Source organism: Heterodontus francisci, chromosome 24 (genome assembly GCF_036365525.1).
Source record: "Heterodontus francisci isolate sHetFra1 chromosome 24, sHetFra1.hap1, whole genome shotgun sequence".
In the NCBI taxonomy this organism is placed as follows: Eukaryota; Metazoa; Chordata; class Chondrichthyes; order Heterodontiformes; family Heterodontidae; genus Heterodontus; species Heterodontus francisci.
Genome location: NC_090394.1, coordinates 70,390,302 through 70,406,653, shown reverse-complemented (window position 1 = coordinate 70,406,653; position 16,352 = coordinate 70,390,302). Strand labels below are relative to the sequence as shown.

At 42.5% G+C, this 16,352-nt stretch overlaps 1 protein-coding gene and 1 non-coding gene across 2 annotated transcripts in view; both read left to right on the top strand.

The window, feature by feature from the left end:
- Positions 1-16,352, top strand: part of LOC137383507 (ras-related protein Rab-26-like) — a 354,385-nt gene that overhangs the window by 99,094 nt on the left and 238,939 nt on the right. The gene's annotated exons all lie outside the window — the stretch shown is intronic.
- Positions 7,245-7,326, top strand: trnas-uga (transfer RNA serine (anticodon UGA)). The gene has a single exon. It is a non-coding gene; the product is annotated as a tRNA-Ser (tRNA).

The following is a 16,352-nucleotide window of genomic DNA, read 5'->3' as shown; positions in this document are numbered from 1 at the left end:
GCATAGATTACAAAAGCAGGGAGGTCATGTTGGAGTTGTATAGAACTTTGGTAAGGCCACAGCTGGAGTACTGTGTGCAATTCTGGTCACCACATTATAGGAAGGATGTGATTGCATTGGAGGGGGAGCAGAGGCGATTCACCAGGATGTTGCCTGGGATGGAATATTTAAGCTATGAAGAGAGGTTGGATAGGCTTGGGTTGTTTTCACTGGAGCAGAGAAGACTGAGGGGTGACCTGATCGAGGTGTACAAGATTATGAGGGGCATGGACAGGGTGGATAGGGAGCAGCTGTTCCCCTTAGTTGAAGGGTCAGTTACGAGGGGACACAAGTTTAAGGTGAGGGGCAGGAGGTTTAAGGGGGATTTGAGGAAGAACCTTTTTACCTGGAGGGTGGTGACGGTCTGGAATGCACTGCCTGGGAGGGTGGTAGAGGCAGGTTGCCTCACATCCTTTAAAAAGTACCTGGATGAACACTTGGCACGTCATAACATTCAAGACTATGGGCCAAGTGCTGGCAAATGGGATTAGGTAGACAGGTCAGGTGTCTTTAATGCATCGGTGCAGACTCGATGGGCCGTTGGGCCTCTTCTGCACTGTATTATTCTGTGATTCTCTGTCTCCATCTCTGGAGATAGGCTGTCTACTAATATTCATTTTAAGGCCACCGACTCCCTTGGCTACACTTCCTCACATCCTGCTTCCTGTAAGGACTCCATTCCATTCTCCCAGTTTCTCCATCTCTGACCCATCTGTTCTGATGATCCAACCTTCCACAACAATGCTTCTGATATGTCTTCCTTTTTCCTCAACTGAGGATTCCCCCCACTGTGGTTGACGAGGCCCTCAACTGTGTCCGACCCATTTCTGCCCTCACCCCTTCCACTCCGCCTAGAACCTCGACAGGGTTCCCTTGTCCTCACTTACCACCCCACCAGTCTCGATATTCAATGGATCAACTTCCGCCAATTCCGCCACCTCCAGTGTGATGTCACCATCAAACGCATCTTCCCCTCCCCTCCCCTATCAGCATTCTAAAGGGATCATTCCCTCTGTGACATCCTGGTCCATTCATCCATTACCCCAACACCTCTTCCCCTTTCCACGGCACCTTCCCATGCAATCGCAGGAGGTGTAATACCTGCCCTTTTACCTCCTCTCTCCTCACTATCCAAGGCCCCAAACACTCCTTTCAGGTGAAGCAGCGATTTACTTGTACTTCTTTCAATGTAGTATACTCTATTCGCTGCTCACCATGTGGTCTCCTCTACATGGGGAGACCAAACGCAGATTGGGCGACCGCTTTGCGGAACTCCTCCGCTCAGTCCACAAGTATGACCCCGAGCTTCCGGTTACTTGCTATTTCAATTCAGCACCCTGCTCTCACACCCACATTTATGTCCTTGGTCTGCTGCAGTGTTCCAGTGAACATCAACGCAAGCTCGAGGAGCTCATTTTCCGATTAGGCACACTACAGCCTTCTGAACTCAACATTGAGTTCAATAATTTCAGAGTTTGACTGGCTTTTTTAATTATTTTTTTTTTAACCATGTGCCTACCTTAAACTTGGTTTTTCATCTGTATGCTTTTGGACAGAGCTGTCTATTATTCTGTCACTGATGCTCTCTCTAGACTAATACTTTGTTTTTCACCACACCATTAGAATACTCTTTGGCTTTGTCCCATGGCATCTTTGTCAATTAATCCCTGCCCTCTACCCTGTCACACACCTTCCCTTTTGTTCTCTTCCTCCCACCCCTGCTTCACTTGCTTAAAACCTATTTCTCTAACCTTTGCTAGTTCTGTTAACTCTGCTTCTTTCTTCACAGATGCTGCCAGACCTGCTGAGTATTTCCAGTATTTTCTGTTTTTATTTTAGATTTCCAGCATCCACAGCATTTTTCTTTTTATTTTAGGAAAATTCCGGCCGTGTTGTTAAAAAAAAAATTGATGTGCCACTTAGAATAGTTACAGCACAGAAGGAGGTCATTCGACCCATCGAGCCTATGTTTGCTCGCTACAAGAACAATTTAGCTAGTTGCACTCCCCTGCACTGCAATTTTTTTTTTCCCTTCAGGTGCTTATCCAGTTCCCTTTTAAAAGCCATGATTGATTCTGTCTCCACCAATTTTTTTCACCAAGAACTTTTATGTTCTTCCATGCAGACATGGTAAAATATTGCTGAAATTTCTGACTTACTTAACCGAACAGCTATTTGTCAGGATTTCTTTGACAATCTGTATTAAATTATTAAAAGCCTTGTTCTGTATCATTCCACCACTGTCAGCTATGCCTCCAGCTACCCAGGCACTGAGCCCTGAAATTCCCTCCCTAAACCTGGGTGAAGAAATGTTGATTTTAATAGGTTAGCGGAGTTCTGGTTAGAAGCATTTGAATCTTAAAACAATAACGATTGCATTGACTTTTTTTGCAAATAGTTGTGAATGAAGTACAGAGGGAACCCAACAAGAATGCTTCAGACAATTGGAGAACAACAGTTGAGAAATGGAAAGAGAAAGGGAGAGACAACACTGTGCTCCCAGGTCCGACCAATTTAAGAACATAAGAAATAGAAATGGGAGTAGGCCATACAGTTCTTCAACCTGCTCAGCTTTTCAATAAGATTATGCTTGATCGTCTACATTAATTCCACTTTGGCGTCCTATCCTTTCATCCCCTGACTCCCTCGGTGACTAAAAATCTATCAGTCTTATTTCTGAATATACTCAATGACTGAGCATTCGCAGTGCTTCGGGTTAGAGAATTCCAAAGAGTCACAACCCTCTGAGCAAAGAAATCTCTCCCCATTTCAGTCCTAAATGGCCGACCCTATATCCTGAGACTGTGAGCACTACTCCTAGACTCTCCAACCAGGGGCAACAGCCTCTCAGTATTTATGTAGCCTCTTTAACGTAGTAAAACATTTCAAGGTGCTTGGCACCGAGCTACATAAGGAGATATTAGAACAGATGACCAAAAACTTGGTTGGAGATAGGTTTTAAGGCATGTCTTAAAGGAGGAAAGAGAGGCAGAGAGTCATTTACAGCAAAGATGGAGGCCATTCGGCCATCGAGTCCAAAGCAGCTCTCCATGGAGCAAACCAGTCAGTCCCACTCCCCAGGGAGGGATTTCCAGAGTTTGGGGGCTAGGCAACTGAGGGCATGGCCACCTGTGGTGGAGCAATGAAAATCGGGGATGCACAAGATTCCAGAATTAGAGGAGTGCAGCTATCCTGGAGGGTTGTAGGGCTGGAGGAGGCTCCAGAGATAGGGAGGGGTGAGACCATGAAGGGATTTGAAAGTTGCAGGCATACAATCTGATGGGAAATTTGGATGGGGCAAAACCCAGCGGTGAATGGCTCAGTGGGCTCAGTCCACAAGTTCCTGGTTGCCAGAAAAATTACTGATGGACCTCGACCACAAACAAAATTTGCTGATGAGTTTTGAGGGTCTGTTGCATCATGTCCATGTCGGGAGTGTTTACTGTCAGCAACTGGGATAGAATGTTGTCCTGTTGATCAGGAATGGGACGGAAAGTTTGAGCTGAGATCAGGAAATGTGTTTAGAAAGCTCTATGTTAGTGCCTGCAAGTAGTTCAAACTTGTCAGTGCGTCCTCAAAAGTTGTTGACAGCGAATCTGGCACTCCGTGATTACAAGTATATAGTGTAGGTGGGACGCAACGGACAAATTAACCAAGTTAAGCTCTATATCTAGATTGGCATGTCATGGTAGAAAACAATAGTGAAGAAATATTGCATAGTTAATACTCTTGAAAACTGATGTGGGAGAAATTAAAATATGATTGCTATAACATTTATATTGTTTTTAATATAAATATATGCTGCAAATTGCATCTTTGTCATGTATTTTTTGCATTGTTGTCGACAGATGTAATGCATGTTGGTAAACCATTCTGAGGCTGTGCTACTAATGGTAAACACAATGTCATAAATGCAATGACAAATGTAATCATTGCAGAGACTTGGGCTTGAAGCTTGGCTTTCTCTCCTTGTGGTAACACTGATTTATGTTACAATTCAACACTGGCTAGTTGTGGAAACAAATTATTTTTCAATGTTAGTTATCATTCAGAGTGGCTAATGGTCAGAAGGAGATTGAAGTGTCAGTTGAGTTGACCAGGACAGAATAGATTGCAACACTAATCAATGGGCCCGGTACCTCGAGTTTGAGAACATTTTCCTGCCAGGTCTTTCAGGCACAATGATTGCAAAGTTCTTTTTCTTAATTCATTCTCAGGATGTAAGTATCACAGGCAAGGCCAGCATTTATTGCCTATCCCTTGTTGTACTTGAGAAGGTGGTGGTGAACTGCCGCCTTGAACTGTTGCGGTCTGTGTGGTGAAAGTGCTGTCGGGCAGGGAGTTCCAGGATTTTGACCCAGTGCCAATGAAGGAACAGCGATGCATGCTCCAGGTCAGGATGGTGTGTGACTTGGAAGGGAACCTGGAGGTGGTGGTGTTCCCATGCACCTGCTGCCCCTTGTCCTTCTAGGTGGTGGAGGTCATGGGTTTGGGAATGTGAAATTCTGCTGAGCAACAACAGCTTGTGTTTATATTGTGTCTTTAATGTAATAAAACCTCCTAACGTGCTTCACGGCAGGGTTATAAAGCAAAATTTGACACCCGGCTACATAAGATGGCTGAAAGCTTGGTCAAAGAGGTAGATTTTATGGAGTGTCTCGAAGGAGGAAAGAGAGGTGGAGAGATTTAGGATGAAATTTTAGAACTTAGGCCCTAGGCAGCTGAAGGCAAGGCTGCCAAAGGTGGAGCAATTAAAATCCAGGACGCTCAAGAGGCCAGAATTAGATGAGCACAGATATCTTGGAGAGTTATAGGCCTGAAGGATATTACACAGATAGGGAGTGGGGAGGGGGAGGGGCGAGGCTATAGAAGGATTTGAAAACAAGAATGAAAATTTTAAGGTTGTGGCATTGCTCAACCTGGAGCTAATGTAGGTCAGTGAGGACAGGGGTGATGGGTGAATGGGACAGTGCAAGTTAGGAAATGGGCGGCAGAGTTTTGGATGACCTCAATTTTGGGGAGGGTAGAATGAGCAAGAAGCAGCAAAATTGTAGACGATCCAGGCACCATTTTTCTGGGATGGGGGCAGTATTTATAAATTGAAATGAGACGAAAGTATTGTGTTTCATGGCGTACAAGAAATAGTCAAATGCTTTTCTCCTGAAAGTGTTTCGTTGAAATGAAGAGCTAAATGGTAATGGAAAAGCCTGCAGATCAGTGCACATTCCACACAATTCCCTTGGTGCTTGAATGCATCTTCACACCCCAATTAATCTGAAATAACATCGTGATTTGTAAAGCATGGTATTTGATGGTTTGCTGCAGGTGTTGGTGCATCTGGGGAGGGGAAGGAATAAAAAGGCACAAGGAGTTAAAGCCTTCTGTTATTTTCCCTAAAAATAAAAAGAGGACTTCATTTAGTCGTTTGGTAGTACAGAACTTGAGTATTGCTGAAAACAGAGACATTTTGTCAAAGCTTTCCGTCTTGCACTCATCGGGACAATTCGCAAGATTACCTATGTAAGGGAAAGCAACAACTTTATACTGTATGAGAAGAGTACAGTATAAATTTTTTGCTTTCCCTTACATTGGTATTCTTGCAAATTGTCCTGATGAGTGCAAGACAAAAAGCTTCGACATTTCAGCAATGCTCAACTTCATTTAATATTGTACTTCTAACCAGTTACCTGCCACTCTTAGCATAGAGTCACAGAAGGAGGACGTTCATCCCACTGTGCTTGTGCTGGCTCCTTGGTAAAGCTTTCCAATTAATTATCCTGCTCTTTCCCCCAAGCCCTGTAAATAATCGCAAAATAATAAAAATTATTGTCAAGTGGATCAGTTGCCATCTTGCATGTTTAAATTAATTTTTGGGATGATGGCATCATTGGCATGGCTGGCATTTATTGTCCATCCCGAGGTGCCCTGAGAATTGTTTTCTGATCAGTACCATGCTGAATCTGCCCTTAAAATGTAAAACTGAGCAATCCCTGACTTTATTAATTTTCTGTAAAGACCGCAGTACTTTTGAAAATGAACAGGTCTGAAAATAATTCATTGCAAACTCTTTTTGTACAAGTTTCACAGCCTCAATTAAGTTGCTAAAAATGTTAATATTCTTCATAGTGCTTAGCAGAGGGCCAATGACATGAAATAATGCTGCTGTCAGACTCCCCGTTAGTATTGTGTCTGTCAATTGTGTGGGGAGACTAGAGAAGCTAGGGTTGTTCTCCTTAGAGCAGAGAAGGTTAAAGGGAGATTTAATAGACATGTTCAAAATTATAAGGGACTTTGATAGAGGAGATAGGGAGAAACTGTTTCCAATGGCAGGAAGGTCAGTTACTAGAGAATGCATGGATTTAAAATAATTAGCAAAAGAAACAGAGGCGAGATGAAGAGAAATGTTTTTACGCAGCAAGTTGTGATGATTTGGAATGTGCTGCCTGAAAGGTCAGTGGAAGCTGATTCAATAATAATTTTCAAAAGAGAATTGGATAAATATTTGAAGGAGAAAAATTTGCAGGGTTATGGGGAAAGAGCAGGGAAGTGGGACTATTTGGATAGCCCTACCAAAAAAACAGTACAGGGATGATGGGCTCAATTGCCTCCTCCTGTCTTATATGATTCTATGGTTCTACTTAACTTCTTTGCGGGGTTGGGGTAGTTGTGTACAGTCCATGCTCCCTTTTTCCTACAATCAAATCTGATGGGAGGGTGGGATATAATGCCTCGTAGTATTCTGAACAACACACAGATAATGTGTACTACAGGAGTTTTGTTGCATTGGATATGTTTAATAGATTCCTTTTGTACCTACTAAAGCTTAGCTCATCAATATGACCTTCGATGCATTGATTCAAAGTGAATAATTGGCTAGGAGCAATTTCAGCGGAAGTTAAAACTCCATCATTGCGATACATATTCCTGTGTTGGCTTGACATTTTTCCAATATGAACCTATAATTACTGATTAAAAGAAACAATACCTAACATCATGATCTTTAACAAAGTAGCATCATGTGGAAGAGGATGGTCTAAAGTACTTGGGCCATAACTTAATTTAGGGCCCTATCCGACTTATCCTCGACTATACTGAGCCACTAATCCTGGATCAGTTAATCCTGGATCATCCTGGTGATGCCACTGGAAGGAAAAGAGGACAATCACTCAACCTCACCCTTGCACAAAGAAAGAATCAACTGATATGTAGTCATGGCTGAGTGGTTAAGGCGATGGACTTGAAATCCATTGGGATCTTCCTGCGCAGGTTTGAATCCTGCTGACTATGCTCCCGCTTACTTCTAACTTTAACCTGGTCTTTGCCGAGCAAGTCATTAGTTGGAAAAAAGTTCTTCAGCGGCTACCGGGGTCGCGTGTTTTCATTTACTGGGCGGCGCAGTGGTTAGCACCGCAGTCTGACAGCTCCAGCGACCCGGGTTCAGTTCTGGGTACTGCCCGTGTGGAGTTTGCAAGTTCTCCCTGTGACCGCATGGGTTTCCGCCAGGTGCTCTGGTTTCCTCCCACAGCCGAAGACTTGCAGGTTGATAGGTAAATTGGCCATTGTAAATTGCCCCTAGTGTGGGAAGGTGGAGATGTGGTAGGGGACATGGGATTAATGTAGGATTAGTATAAATGAATGGTTGATGGTCGGCACAGACTCGGTGGGCTGAAGGGCCTGTTTCAGTGCTGTATCTGTCTATGATAAATCCATTCACTTACTTACTTGTTAGCTACAGTATAATTACCCAGAAAACCAGATAGCCAAACGCTATGGCGCCACCCGAACTGACGAAAATATAATCCAACCATTGCAGCTAAAATGATGTTCCTGATCCAAATGCAGAAAACTTTACGGTAACTAGAAAAATTGATAACTGGAATCAGGGCAGTAAACACTAATCAGAAATTCAATAATAAATGTTGGAGAGCTCAGGGCTCAGGGTTGTTTTGAAGGGAAATAAAGCAAGACTTAAAGACTGGTTTATTCTATTTTATTCATGAATATTTAATCTGCTATCAGTTGTTACGACTGAGGCGGGAGGACTGCACTGTCTTTCTCTAGTTCCACTTCTCCACGAGTCACAACATATATTTAAATGTTTTACCAGTTACTGATATGGCCAATTATTTATTTCATCTATGTTAGTTTCAGAATAAAAATCCACCAACCAGGTTTCTTTAATAAACAACAAAATTATTAATTTATTATAAGACAAAACTCATTCAATAAAGATGCAAAGGTTATTAACACACAGGTTGAAATATGAAAGTATAAATTTATCCCCTTCTAAACAGCCCAACACACACACACACCGTGTTAAAGAAAAAAATTAAGAAGCTTTCTCTGTAGAGATCAACTTTACAAAAAAAAGGTACTTTAGCCAACTACTTGTTAATTCTTGAAGTAGAAGGATAAGATATGGATTGTTCCAGATGGATCTTTGGTCTGGCGTCCAGGTACACATAGATGAGTGTCACTAGACACATGCAGTGATCACGGGGATCTTTTCAGAAGCAGTTTGTTCAGGAGATGTCGAAAAAAAGACTTGCAGAAGCTTCTCAGGAGAAATGCTGCATCAGTTTCTCCTGTTCTCACACTGGATTCTCAGGGTTTTTTAAAGAGAAAGAACAGGGTGAGCTGGTGGCCTCTGTCTCTTAGCAGGCTTACACCCCACTGCCCATTCCAACAGTTCATAAACTAAACCAACTGTGATGGAAATCACACCTGCCAAATGGAAACATATTAATTTTGTCGTATGGGACACTACTTGAAACTTTTTTACTGGACATTGCAAAGAATTTGTTTTAAAAAAACAGAACTGAACAGCTGAAAACATGCTTGCACATTTGCATTCTGAAAGGACCAGGACTAGCCGAGAGACAGTTGAATAGAGAGGCAATGGGAGTGCTCACTGATTCAATTAGCGAGATAGGTTTTGTCAATAGTGATGATCAAAAGATCCAACAGCTTTTGACATTGTAAGAGACAAAATTACACCTCCCACCGTGTGTGTCTGGGCGACTCTGAAATCCAGCAACCCTCCAAGAACTTGCTGTTTCAAAAAGAGATGGTCACGTGACCTACCTGCTGATAAGACAGGGGCTTTTCGAATTGTGCCTCTCAGAAAGGAAACAGACTGCAGTTAGAACACCATGGAGAAGATCTCTCTCCCTGTCTCTCTCTCCAGCAAAGTCCCAGGGATCCCAAGGTGGCAGCGTAACCTTCAAGACTACAGAAAAAGCCCCTCTTTGGCCTTCTGGTATCAAAGAAGCAACTCTGAAATTGTGCACCGGGCCCTAGCGAGAACTCCAAGACCTTCACTTCAATCAAGGACACTACCGCAAGGTCACTATTAACCGTATCTGTATTCCATTTATTATGAACTCTACTTCAATCCCCCCTCCAATTCTTTCTGCCCCTCTGTATCTATTTGTGTGTGTGTGCGTCTCGTATGCATGCGAGCTTGGTTGCGTTGTGTATTTTAGTAATTTTAACTGGGTTAGAGTGATAAGGCTAATAAATGTACATCTTTCTTGTGTTATGACCAGATGAGAAAGGTGTCTACGGGTCCCCTTCAGCCCTCACCTGGTCTTACTGTAACAGGGTTTTATTTTTAAACACACTGTGTTTTGAGCTCCACCTTGGTGAATCCTTGTTCACCGCTTTCCAATTATAAGGTAACAAAATGAGCACAACCAAGCTTCCTTGGGTTTAATGAAGAAAGGTGAAATTTATTAAAACTTAAACTCTAACTCGGTTGAAGCCTATGGATACACGAGGCGCCCATGCATACGTGATACACACATGCAAATAGGGACAGAAAAGAGCAGAAGATAAAGTGGAGAGGTTTGACGCAATATCTGCCGAGGTTGTTACGGTTCTTCAAGCTCACTGTAGAGTCCTTCCTTGTAGGTAATTCTTGCTTTTCGTTGGGGCCCAGTATTCTTCTTAAACCTTGTTCACAGTAGGAGACTTTTCTCTCTTGGGGTTCATGTGTCTTCAGTGGATTCCAAAGCTGGTGAGAAAGAGATCTTAGCAGACAGGAGAGAGATGTTCTCAATCCAGGAGCCAGGAGCTTTCTGTCTTCAAACACACTGTTTCTCCAAATTAAAACTCTCAGTTCAAAACTCTGCAACAGCCAGTTAGTCATGTGACTAAACTGGTCTGACCACATCCATTCTGTGTATTGGGAGCAGGGACTGGTTCCTTTGTTCCAACACTGTCTGCAAGTATGCAAAAATGTCTTTCCGGCTGGGGGCCTGGCAATTCCTTGTAATAGGCCCTCTTTTATTCCCAGCAACAATTTGAAGTTTAATGTCCATGTGGTGAAATTAATGTGCCTCATTCTTGGCAAATGGGGGCCTGCATGACACTTGTTTAAACTCAAGAAAACCTGTCTGATAGATTCATTTGCAATTACAATTAGAGTGCAGTGAGCAAGGGCTCACTGAGGTGGTAAGCTAAAATTCACTGGGTTTTAAAAGATAAACTCTGTTACAGCCAAATCAGGGAAGGGGCAAGAGGGGAGCCTGAGACCCCTTCCTCATCCGGTTGGAACACAACTCCTGACCACCATAACTCTAGTTATGTCACTCTTCTCAACAACTCTGGTGGTCAGCAAGGCTCCTGCTGTTTACTTTGCTTAAGACATGTGACTTCCAGCAAACGTTTGTTTTTGAAAAAAGTCCAAAGTGTCCTTCCAGTGACCTTTTTTAAAAAAAAACAATTCCAGCATCTCCTCAGGTATTTCCAGTCTTTTGCACACGAGTCCTCAAAAATTATTAAAAATGGAAGCACCTTCATAACACAGTCCAAAAGTGTATTGATATTACTACAACTGATGAACAAACTGGGTAAATTATTGGTGGCTATGTTATCCATTGATGCAGAAGATTTATTCATAAGCATGCAGGATGACTGCTGATGAATATTTAAAGTGCAGCTCCCATGGGAGACGCTTTATTTGGTTTTTGTTCTGCTTGCCTGAATCAAGAGTATTTGAAGCTTCCTTCAGTGCCCCCATGACTGACGCACTTTTAGTTTCTCAAGTAGTTACATTAGTCAAATTCAAGGCCATTTGAATTGTCTTAAAGACAAGCAACAGCAAAGAGAGTTTTCACAGGACAGAGCAGGCCATTTTGGACAGTTAGCCTGGGCCATATGTAGATATAGTTAATATTTCCACTTGTTGCTGCACTTTACTGATTTGAAAGGGCTGTCTTTGTATGGAATTTAGAACTGATTCTGTTTCGAGAGGACAACTGCCTAGGAACTGTTCCTAATCGAGCACTAAATTGAAAACCTCACTCAAAAGGGTAGTGAATGGGTAGTGTGGGGAATGGAATATTGTTACACTGGTGTGGTTGAGGACAGGGCACATTGCTGGGCTACAGTAGAGGAATCTTTTACTAACAACGTGGAAAGTGTCCCCTTGTTTCCCCCTTGACGAGCACAAAACTCAGTATTTTTTAAATGGTGAATAAAGCTTACTTGAAAGTATCTCACGATTGGACTGTTGCTGTGATTCACTGACCAAATGAGGAATGAATGATCTGCCGAAACTACAATCATACAGAAGAGGAGGAGGCCATTTGGCCCATCATGCCTCTGCTGGCTCTTTAAAAATGTCGTCCAATTAGTCGCATTGCCCTATAATTAATATCAATGCCCACATTTGAAGTGCTTGATTCCCTTCAATTCTTTGACAAAAATGGTGATATAGCAATCTAGAGCTCCAAGGTTTTATTAATTCTTTTGTCATAATATGTTTTAACATAAAGATTGTGAACTTAATGTGTTGCATTTAGTTTGCAAGTGCAGTAAATGCAAAAAAAACCTCACAAACAGTGCGAATTGATGGAATTGCAGTGTTTGGAATTAACTATAAAACAGAATAGTTTGCACAGATTTTTATGCAACAAGACAGCTCTAAGTGGAATAGAGGACAGCCTGCGCTGATGTCTCAGTGCGAAATGGTTTAATAGCTGCCATTAAGAACTACTTGATATAAAATTCCCATTTATCATCCATTCAGTCCTTGAGCAGCATTAACTGTGCCATTCAGCCACCTTGCTCTTTGTGATCTGTGGCCATAAATATTTTGCTATTGTTGGAATATTTGAATGGGATTAAAATCAGTTTGAAATATTTCACTTTTGTTAGGATTTAATGCGACTTCCACAAAATCTTTGAGGGCTTTTCTTGTTTATATATATATATATATATATATTCCTTTCCTTCTTGTATAATTTTTTTCCTAACAGTTGATGAGACTTTTTTGACTTGCAACAAAGGTTTTATTACATGCGTGATTTTGTGCAACAGAATTTAATTAGTGGGAACAGCTGTGGCTCAGTGGCTAACACTTTACCCTCTGTCAGAAGATTTTGGGTTCAAGTCCCAATCCAGGACTTGAGTGTTAAAAAAAAATCAAGGCTGACACTCCAGTGTGGTGATGAGGGAGTGCTGCACTGTCAGAGGTGCCATCATTCAGATGGGATGTTAAACTGAGGCCCTGTCTGCCCCCTCAGGTGGACATAAAAGATCCCACAGCACTATTTTGAAGAAGAGCGGGTGTCCTGGCCAATATTTATCCCTCAATCAACCTCACGAACAAAACAGATTATCTGGTCATTACCACATTGCTGTTTGTGGGAGCTTGCTGTGCACAAATTGGCTGCTGTGTTACAACAGTGATTACACGTCAAAAAAGTACTTCAGTTTACTGTAAGGCACCTTGGGACATTGCTTGACTATGAAAAGGGCTATCTTAATGCAAGTCTATTTTCTCATATCAGACAATCACAATACAGCAGTTCCAAAGACCCTTGAAGACTTGTCAAGCTGCCTACGAGCGACTTAACAAGTTTCCAAACCTAGTTGTACTTTTTTAAAATGGCTGAGCAGCAAAGTCAGAAAGTTCTTTGACAGACTAAACCAAGTGGAGATTATAACGGGGGAACATTGGGGCCATTTTGGTGGGGGCAGTGATTCCAAAAAGACATCTGGTGAGGTGTGAAGATAGATAGTTAAAGCATGTGAATATGGTGTCCACCATTCAGAAGAACTGGTGGGATGTCCCGAAAGGGATTGCAAGACTTCAAAAATACCACAAAGGTAAGGAACTAATATGACTATAAAGTAGGCCATATATGGAAATGAAGAAAGTTGTAGTTCTTAAGGAAATGCAAAATGTTAACAAGGATTGCACTAACAAAAGGAGCAGGATTATGCACAGTTATGTCATCATGATTTTGACCCAGCAATGATGAAGGTACGCTAGTGTATGCCCAAGTCTAATTTGGAAGGACACTTGACAGGCAATGGACAACCTTTCTAGGAGGGGGAGATTGTGGGTTTGGAAGGTGCTGCCCAAGAAGCCTTGGTGAGTTGGTAGACACTGCGCCGATGGTGAAGGCAGCGGATGTTTAAGCTGGTGAATTGGGGTACCGATTAAGTGGACTGCTCTGTCCTGCATAGTGTCAAGCTGCTTGATTCAGTTGATTAACACCAGCTCTGGTGGAATTCACTGTTCAATTATGTTATCTCCCCTGTGGAATCCGCACAAGTTTCTCCTGATTGAGCTTTGACACGGCATTAGCAAACAAAATAAACCGTTTCCTCCTTTTGTTTGATCACATTTCAGCTTTGGAAAACCACAGGGCAGCTTTTCTGTATTAATGCACTATTAATTCTGATATTGACTTTGCATCAAGAAGGCGTTTTCACACTTATGTAACTTCTCATTAAGAAGTGCCTCCAAGTGAATGAGTTTTATGTGAAGCCAATTTCAAAAGTTGGCAGAAGATGTGCTAATTGCTGTTGTCAGTGTTGAATGTGAGTAAGTTTTAACCCCATCAAAGCTTAGGCAATGGTGGCATTCTGTAAAGATTACAGAAAAATGAGGGGCAAGTGTTTCATTGGTGACAGACACTTTTGGATGTTTACGTTTGTTGCTAAATTAGATTGAAAAACAACAAGACTGCTTCAGCTCCTGCTCAAGTTAAGTCATTGGGCAGTTATTTTCTGATTCAATCATGAGGGGACATTTGTGTTCATTTATAGATAAAATAAGAAAGTTTGGAATGAGAAAAGGCTATTACACTAATCAGTCAATTTTTTCCATAACCTGTAACAGAACTCCTCACAACCTCCCACTCCATCTCTATACTGTCTTCCTAACCCCATGTGAATCAAGCAGATCTAAGCTGATATTGCCATCAACATACTCTTTCTTGACTGGCGTTGTTGAGTTTCTATTTAAAACATCAGTTGACCCAGAATTAACTACTTTTTCTGTGAGTCTGATAAGCAAGGCAAGCAAGGCTGAGGTTGGGAAAATCTACCTTATTTCCATTTGGTCTAAATAGTAAACATCCCAAAGTCAGGCATTCCATATGTTGAATGGAGTTCAGTGCTCCTTAATTCAGTCCCAGAGCTACATCCTTTGCTGCAGCAATATGATTTATCCATTTCCCACATCAGAAATCCACATATTGCTGATACAGTTTGTTTGACATTTACTGAGGCTGCCGGAGTTCCTTTTACTTGGATATTGTTACATAATGCTAAATATTGTGCACTTGCTTTATAAATGCTGGTAGCGAATGTTTTGTGTCCCTTACATGGTGTCATGAATGGGAAATGATGCTCATTAACTCCTCTCTGGCTGGGAGGTGAGTCAAGCGAGAAAAGAACTTGCAATTTGATAGAACCTTGCATGACCTTAGGATGTCCCAGAGCACTTCACAGAAGATTAGCTACTTCTGAAGTGTAGGCATTACTGTAATGTAGCACATTTGTACACAGCAAGTTCCCACAAACAGCAATGACATTAATGATCAGATGTTCTACTTTGTAGGCATTGGTTGAGAGATACCAGCACTGTGGGATCTTTTATGTTGTTGTGGGAAAATCTAACCACTCTCGAGTCCACAGGATTAAAGCAGGTAAAGACTTTATTTGAGCATATACAAGGGAGAAAATCTCAGTTCCCCAAAAGCCTTTTCAATGATACAGAGTTTGCATCACACATTTATAGGTTACAATAGTCATTAATCATTGATCACACTCCCCGCCCCCCCCCCCCCCCCACCCGGCACATACAAGGTTTACAACTTTATCAATAACTGAATTGTGTAGGCCCAGCAGCTGTTTCCTGGTATTTCAGCCTCTAACCTTGAGTTTGTTAATTTCTATGGTATATTGTTGTCTGTCTGGCTTCCAGTTTCCTCTTATCTCTTTTAGTGAAGCAAGGACAGCATGTTTACCTAGGCTGTTAAGGCAATTAAATACTGAGTTAAACAATCCCAGAATAATGGTCAAGTATCCCATCATCCAAAGGGTCCCTCACAACTACAGTGTTTCTTCGAAGATTATGAATGTATTCTAATGCTAAATCTACTTAATGTTGACCCTTTGGTCCCACTTCAGTCCCTCCTTTTTGACCCCTGGTCATTCGCGCCACCTGACCCAGGCGAGGCATTCCCGAGTTCCTTTACCCACCAATTGTTCCAGGGATCCTACTGGAGTTTAGTGGGCGTCAAATCTCCTAGTCGACAGTTCTCTTACGGCTTCACCGAAGTCCTATTGAGCTAAAGGCCAGCGTGGGTCTGCAAATGAAACCCGACCCGAGCCTGACAGAACCACATCCGACCCGGCCTGAGTCCTTTTGACTTTTTCCTGCACCCGACCTGACCCGACCCTACCACCGGAATATCGTTAACTTTGTTGAAGAGGTTGTGGTCTACCTTGGATGGAATCGCTCACTGCAGACTAGTGCGGAGTCTTTCCTGCCTTGACGTCCTGGCTGTCACTGTGTCCGACCCGGCCCGACCCGAGCCCGAATGCTGGATCCAGAAGAGCGACCCGACCCGACCCAAACCCGACACATGTTGTCAGGCCTGGTCGGGTTCGGATCAAGTAGCCATGCTCTATATTGAGCTTGGCTGGGCCCAGAATCATCAGTCCATTAGATAGCAAAATCCTCGTAAATGTTCGAGTTTCATATTCCCTGGGAGAGGTGCTTCAACTACGCCGGATATCAGGGTGTAACCTTTATTGGCCAACATTACCATCTGCGCCACTTGGGACACAATCAGCCTCTGGTAGTGACAAATATAGAGACTAATTAACATGATCGCAATGGACGCAACAGCTCCAGCGATCCTTGGCACTTCTCACCATTATGCTGCATTCCTGCCATCTTGGCTGTATTGCTGGCCGAGTCTTCCAATACTCTAGCCATTCCTTTGGCCAGGTTCACCTGCGCCTTGTCCCTCATGATTGCTTGACGGCTTTGCTCCATAAACTTC